Here is a 7,781-nt window from a genome sequence, read left to right on the forward strand (position 1 = left end):
ACAATAATAATTGCCTTTATCATGTTAGAATGTTCATTAGTCTCAAATACAAAAACCATGAAATAAGCCACCATCCTTCAATAATTTGAGCAAAGATAGAATGCCTAAGGAACAACATAGGTGGACTTGCAGAGGATGGGCTGTTTTACTTCAACAACCATTAAAAAAAAAAAATGCATGGATTTTGGGGTATATACATTAAGTTGAACCTTTGACACTTGGAATCAGGGCATTTTGTCACATAGCATTAACACATATTAGAAAATTGTGTAGTATCAAAGAAATAGAACCACCAGCATTCAAGCACTGTTGTCGACTACACAATAAAATGTTCTACTGAATGTTTCTTCTTTGTTCTAATTACTGTATACACTGTGTAGCAACTTTCAAATGAGAAAAGGAGCTTACACTTCTTTTATTTTCTGTTTAAAACAGCACAGAAAACAAACTGTGCCCTGTTATACATTAACAATTAGCCCTGTTATACATTAATAATTTTAAAGAACATCAATCTTACAAGGAAAAGGCTAAGAACAAAAAATGTTTCCAGATACCAGACAGATAAGAATGAGTGGTCTGTAGACCCGCACAGGGCTTTGCAGTGGTATTAAGCAAAAGCCACTTTGTAATTAATGGCAGTAAACAGAGATACAGAATTATTTACCAGATGCAAGGCTCTTCTCTTCAGGGATTGTATAGGCCAACATTTCTCTAATTCTTACAATAATCTCAGTAGGTGTGGTACTCCATAAACCTGGGACATGGGTGCATCAGGGTGAGCTAAGAGTATTTCAGCATACTTAGACCTTTTAAATTTGTAGAGCAGCTGAGTGCCCAACGTCACAGTGAAATATTGTTTAATTCCTGCCACGTTATTAGCCACATTTTCCCTATTATCGATGGTTCCCTGAGATTTCTTGCAGTTTGCATTCTCTTCCAGAATTGTACCTACCTTTTTCTTAGCAGTAAGTTGAAATGGCTGCTTCTGCCTGGTAAGAAAGTCCTAGTCCTCCATAAGCCATGGTTTTAATTCTTCAGGAATCTTCACTTTAACTTTCATTCTATTCTTAAATACTTCCTCTCTTTCAACAGTGAGATCTGCCAGGGCTCTTTTCTACTGAGGGGGCTGAAGTGCTTCCCTGGTACTGCCACCATCTTTGTTTCCAGGAGTCTTCTGCTTGTTCCTTCTGGTCTTCCTCACAGATCCTGAAGGAATGTTCTCTACAGAGCGACCCCCCTATCTTACCGGGAGAGCTAGTTCAAGATTTTTCTGCTGTGTATCAGTTGTCTTTTTTCTTGAGGAGTTCCCTCACATCATATCTTACTTCTTTGCATGTTGCTTCTAGTTGGTTTTTTAAAGCTGCCTTCTGCAGATTGTTGTCCACAAGTTTGAGAACTCTGCTTTCTGGAATGCATTCAACCTTGTTTTTATTCCAACCAACAATCTTCCTTCTTTTCCTTCCAAGATCTCCTGGTGATTTCCCAGATGGAATCTTATAGATCTTCTGGGATGGTCTGGAAAGATGAAGTAGGAGACACAATCCAATAAAGAACAGCCAAGTATATTTTTGCACTTATAAGAAAATCTTCAGACCTCTCCTGGAATATGAGGTCACTTCAGGTCTCTCTACTTCATTTTGTCAACTCTGAATTCCATTTAATTGCTTAATAAATAAGGGTGGAATAATTCTTAATATAAGAAACTGGAGTTAATTATTAATATGGTTTGGCTCTGTGTCCCCACACAAATCTCATCTCAAATTGTAATCCCCACATGTTGAGGGAAGGAACTGGTGGAAGGTGATTGGATGATGGGGGCAGTTTCCCCCATGGTATTCTTGTGATAGTGAGGAAGTTCTTATGAGAGCTGATGATTTTAAAAGTGGCAGTTTGCCCTTCACCCTCTCTCTCTCCTGCCATGTTGTGAAAAAGGTGCTTGCTTGTCCTTCACCTTCTCCCATGACTGCAAGTTTCCTGAGACCCTTCCAGCCATACAGAACCTTGGGTCAATTAAACCTCTTTTATTTGTAAATTACCCAGTCTCAGGTAGTATCTTTATAGCAGTGTAAAAAGGGACTAATACAATTACAGACCACTAGGAGTTGCCTACTTCTTGGGATTTTACTTCCAGTATTTCTTTCTGTTTTCAGTTTGGGGGCACCTAATTCATTAGAATACTTATTATCATCATTGATTCAACCACAGAGCTGAAAGCAAATGGAGAAGGTGCTTCTCTATGTGGCCCACTTTGCCACGTTCTCATTCATATCTAGAACTCGTTCCCACTGAATACTCTCTATACTTTCTGGTTTCTTGTCTACTTTAGGCAAATGCCTTAAAATTTTTGTGATCAATGGAGATATTCTGGAAAAGTTTTATATTCTCTAGCACTTTCTTCTAATTAGTAGGTATTATTGAACCAGTGCCTCAACTAAATAGTAAATGAACTATTATCATTTAAATAACCAAAGACTATTTATCTTGAAGAACTCTAGTAGTTTTTTCTGTTTTGTATTCATTGTTGGTATAGTACTTCATGTTGTTCTCTAGAATTTTTATATGTACCAAGTTGAAAATAAAAAAAGATCTTTTAATTTTTCTACATTTACATGCATAGCAGCCAAATTACTGTAGAATATTTTAGACTAAAATTTACAATCACGCTCTTCTACTGTAAGATTTCTACACATTACTGAAAAGCATGATAGGCAGTGATTGTGAATCACTGATTATTTCTGATATGCCAATGTAGACACATAAGCTAATCAGTTTTACCAAAAGTTTAAAAAGGAATAATTTTACTACTTCATTAATTTTACTACTACTCATGTAGACTAGGCCTCTTGATCCTCACCCACCACCTACAGTCACCTACAGTTTATTTGCAGGGTATATTTTTAATAAAATATTTATTATATAATATAAAATTAACCCTTTTAAATTATATAATTCAGTGTTTTTTAGTATATTCAGAGTTGTGCCCCATCACAACTATTTAATTTTAGAACATTTTCCTCACCCTAAAAAAAGAAACCACTTACATATTAGCAGTCATTACTAATTTCCCCTTCCCTCTAGCTCCTGAAAACCACAAATCTACTTTTTTTCTTTACAGATTAGCCTATTCTGGGCATTTCATAAATGGAATCACACAGTATGTAGCCTCTTGTGTCTGGCTTTTTTCACTTAGCTTAATGTTGTCAAGGTTCACCCATATATTAGTACTTACTCCGTTTTATAGCTGAACAGTATTCTGTTGTGTAGGTATGCCACATTTTACTTGTCCATTCATTAGCTGATAAACCTTTAGATAAACCTTTAGCTTCAATACTATAAATAATGCTACTTTGACATTGGTGTAGAAGTTTTTGTGTGGATATAGGTTTTCAATTGTCTTAGGTATAAACCTAAAAGTGAAATTTCTGGGTCATAAGATAACTTGATGTTTAATCCTTTGAGGAACTGACTGTTTTCTAAACTAGTTGCACTGTCTACAATTTCACCAGCAATCTAGGAGAGTATTAATTTCTTAACATCCTTGTCAACACTTGTTACTGTCTCATAGCCACCATAGTAGATGTGAAGTGGTATCTCATTGTGATTTTGATTTGAATTTCCCAGTAATTAATGATGTTGAGTATCTTTTCATGTGCTTGTTGGTCAGTTTCCTCCCTTCTTTGTAGAAAGGTGTATATATAGCATTTAATTATTTTTAAATTGGGTTATCTGTTGGAGTTTTTTTAATCATTGATGTATAAGAGTTCTTTATATATTCTAGGTACTAGATGCTTCTCAGATTTATGATTAGAAAATATTTTCTGCAATCATGTGGGTTGTGTTGTTGGTGTTATATCTAAGAAACCACTGCTTAACCCAAGGTCATTAAGATTTAATACTATGCTTCTATTAAGCGGTTTTATAGGTTTAGCTCTTATATTTAGGTTTGTGATCCATTTTGAGTTAATATTTGTGTATAGTCTAAGGAAAGTTCCTCTATTCTTCTATTATTGTTTTAATTTTGTTAAATTTATATTTCTTAGTGTACCATAGTAATTCCCTTATTTCTTTTACACAGTTTTTAAGTTATTTTATTCTTAGTTGCCCTGGGGATTACAGTTAACATATTAACCTAAAATAGTCCAGTTGGGATTAATTTTAATAGCATCCAAATCTTTGCTCCAAGACACTTCATTCCTTCCCCCTCTTTTCTGAGGCTATTGTCATTCAAATTATATCTTATTAATTATAAGCCCATCAATACAGTTTTATGATTATTACTCTATGTAGTTATCTTTTAAGTGTGATATGAGAAAAGTTATAAACAAAAATATATTTTTATTCCCTTTCACAGTAACACATGTAGTTACCTTTACTAGAGTTTTTTTATTCCTTCATGTGAATTTGAATTATTGTCTAGTGTCCTTTCACTTCAAATGAATGACGACTTTAGCATTTCTTGAAGAACAATTCTGCTAGCAATGATTTCTCTAAGTATTTCTGTATCAGAGAATGTCTCAATTTTTCTTTTGAAAGATAGTGTTCATAGATATGGTTAATAGTCTTTTTACTTTTAGCAATTTGATTATAACATCCTACTCTGTTCTGACCTTCATGATACCCGAGGAGAAGTCAGCTGAAAACTCCTTGCATAGGATGAATACTTTTGTTGCTTTCATAATCTTCCCTTTTTCTTTGGCTTTTGGCAGTTTGACTATTGAATCAAGGTGTGAATCTCTTTGGCTCTATCCTAATTGGAACTCATTAAGCTTTCAGAAAGTAATTATTATTTTTCACCAGATTTGGAAAGCTTTCAGCCGTTATTTCTTCAGATACTCTTTTTCCACTCTTATTCTCCTCTTCTTCTGAAAATCTCTTTTTCTGGAACTCTCATCATGCATATGTTGGTATACTTGATGGTATTCCACACATCTCTGAGGCTCTGTTTATTTTTTCTGTTTTTTTCTTTTCTTTCTTTCTTTTTTATTTTTTTAGTGTTCTGTTCTTCAGACTGAATAATCTCAATTGACCTATCTTGAAGTTAATTGATTCTTTCTTCAGCCAGTTCAAATCTGTTGTTGAGCTTATGTAGTGAACTTATTATTTCAGTTACTGTGCTTTTTCTACTTCATAATTCCTAGTTTTTACAACATTTATATCTTTATTGATATTTTATATTTGATGAGAGATGATTCTCCTACATTTAATTAGACTTTTTTAAATTAATTAGACTACATTTAATTAGACTTTTTTTCTTTTAAACATGTTTGCAACAGCTGACAAAGTTTTTTCTTTTTTTTTTTTTTTTTTTGAGACGGAGTCTCGCTCTGTCACCCAGGCTGGAGTGCAGTGGCCAGATCTCAGCTCACTGCAAGCTCCGCCTCCCGGGTTCCCGCCATTCTCCTGCCTCAGCCTCCCGAGTAGCTGGGACCACAGGCGCCGCCACCTCGCCCGGCTAATTTTTTTGTGTGTTTTTAGTAGAGACAGGGTTTCGCCGTGTTAGCCAGGATGGTCTCGATCTCCTGACCTCGTGATCCACCCGTCTCGGCCTCCCAAAGTGCTGGGATTACAGGCTTGAGCCACTGCGCCCGGCCTGACAAAGTTTTTTCTAACAAATCCAACGTTTGGGATTCCTAATAAATGGTTTCCATTGCTGTTTTTTTCCCCCTACTGTGTTTAGGTTATACTTTCCTATTTCTTTGTAGTATTGTTTTGGTTGAACTGGAAATTTTAAATATTATCATATGGAAACTCTAAATAAGATTATCCACCCTAGAGTTTATTTTTATTGTTGTCTGCTGCTGTTGTCATTGCTGCTGCTGCTGCTGATGATGATGATAATGATGATTTGTGTTTATTTAGTGACTTTCTTGGACTAATTCTATAAAGTCTTTCTGTAGCTACTGAAGTCTCTCCTTCATTAGCTTAATGGTTAATTAATAATTAAACAGAGATGTTCTTTAATATCTTAAAGAAACAATAAATCTCCTAGCCTTTGCTGAAGGGTTCTCTCTCTCTGTGTTGCAAGTACATCTTCAATGCACCAGTGGGCAATTCACAACTCTACCTTAGCTATCACTTCCTGATGGCACAAAGCCTTAAGGTCAGTCAGAGGTGAGAGATTGGGATCTCAGGTCTTTCCAGGCCATATGAACAGACCCATACATGTACATGTCCTTTGGGATTTCTGGAACATGTAGAACCTTTCTAAAGTTCCCTATGGACATCTTTCAGATTACTTGATCACCAATACCTTGACTGGTATTACTGCCTCAGATTGCTGTGGGATTAAACAATTGCCACAGATTTTTTTTTTTTTTTTTTTTTTTTTTTTACTTGAAATATAGCTGCTTTTATAGAGATAGCTCTAAGACAGTCCAAATAAAGACAAATCTTGAGAATGGAGCTTTTCAAGAAATTGCCTGCCATATAGGTCAAATAGCAATAATTTTCTCAGGATGGGGTTTTACAGGAGCTCCAAAAGTGACTGCTTTGTCAACTCCAATGGCTGCTAGATAGACTACTGTTCTCTATCACCTCCAGTGACTACTAGACTGCTGATTTTCATGGTTCCAAGGCCATTCCCCTTCAGAGCTACCACAGAGCTAGGAAGTGAGGGAAAATGGAAATACAACAAATCAAAATGTCACAGAGTTTTTTTCTGTTTTTCAAGATTCTGCTGTTTTTCTGGATTTCTTTGTTAATCTCTGCAAGTCTTTGGTTAATTACAGAGTTCTGAAAAAGTTGATTTTGACCATTTTTGCCAATATTCTCATTGCTTTTATCGAGGAAAAAATGTTTGGAGGTTCTTCCTCCACAATTCCAGAAATATTTCTAGCCTCTTGTTTGTTTTAATATTGCACAAATATGCCTATTAATATAGTCCATACAAGATAAGTTTTTCATTAAAATATTTTAATGAAATTAAAGTGTCATTTTCATTCCTAAGACTTGACTTTGATTAACACAAAGTAGAAAATTCTAATTCATTTCCCCTAACTCCTGGTGATATAAACAACAAAACAATCTCAAAACTAAGTATTGTGGCTATAATAAGGAAAATCTAAATATTGCTACTCTAGCTAGACTGAATTTATATTTAAACATTTTACACTATTTTTTTGTTTTGCTTTTTCTTTTTTGTTTTTTAGCAATGGGGACTTGCCCTCTCACCCAGGCTAGAGGGCATTGGTGCAATCATAGCTTACTGTAACTTCCAACCCCCGGGTTCAAGCAATCCTCTGGTCTCAGCCTCCTGAGTAGCTAAGACTACAGGTGTATGCCACCACATCTGGCTAGCTTTTTAAGAAAATTTTTTGTAGAGATCTCTCTATGTCGCCTAGGCTGGTATCAAATTCCTGGTTCAAGCAATCCTCCAGTCTCAACCTCCTAAAGTACTTAGATTACAGAGTGAGACACCACACCTGGACCTGGGTTTATTTTTCTATGAGAGGTATGGGTCATAGTAAAAATAAATTATATGATCTTGTAAAACATTAATATAAATATCCAGTTATGATGTAGTCAAATGCCAGATACACATTGTTTGTAACTTTTCAGGACTTTTTTCTAAGTCCTTTAATGCCCAATTTTGCTAAGCACCAATAATCATTCCTAGACTAATTAAATACAATGTATTTTTTATAAATGTATAACAGATGCTTTCATTCCGTCCCAAGTCAAATGAAGACTGAGTCTGGTTCAGTCAGTTTCCTTCAAACATAAGTAGGTTGGGAGGGAGTAGTTACTTTCCTCTCTTCATCACCACCACTTTTCCAGGTGGA

At 35.3% G+C, this 7,781-nt stretch overlaps 1 pseudogene; it reads right to left on the minus strand.

The window, feature by feature from the left end:
• Positions 1–481: 481 nt before the first annotated feature.
• LOC102115533 (mortality factor 4-like protein 2) lies at positions 482–1,416 on the minus strand (annotated as a pseudogene).
• Positions 1,417–7,781: the final 6,365 nt, after the last annotated feature.

This window comes from Macaca fascicularis, chromosome 6 (assembly GCF_037993035.2).
Source record: "Macaca fascicularis isolate 582-1 chromosome 6, T2T-MFA8v1.1".
Lineage (NCBI taxonomy): Eukaryota > Metazoa > Chordata > Mammalia > Primates > Cercopithecidae > Macaca > Macaca fascicularis.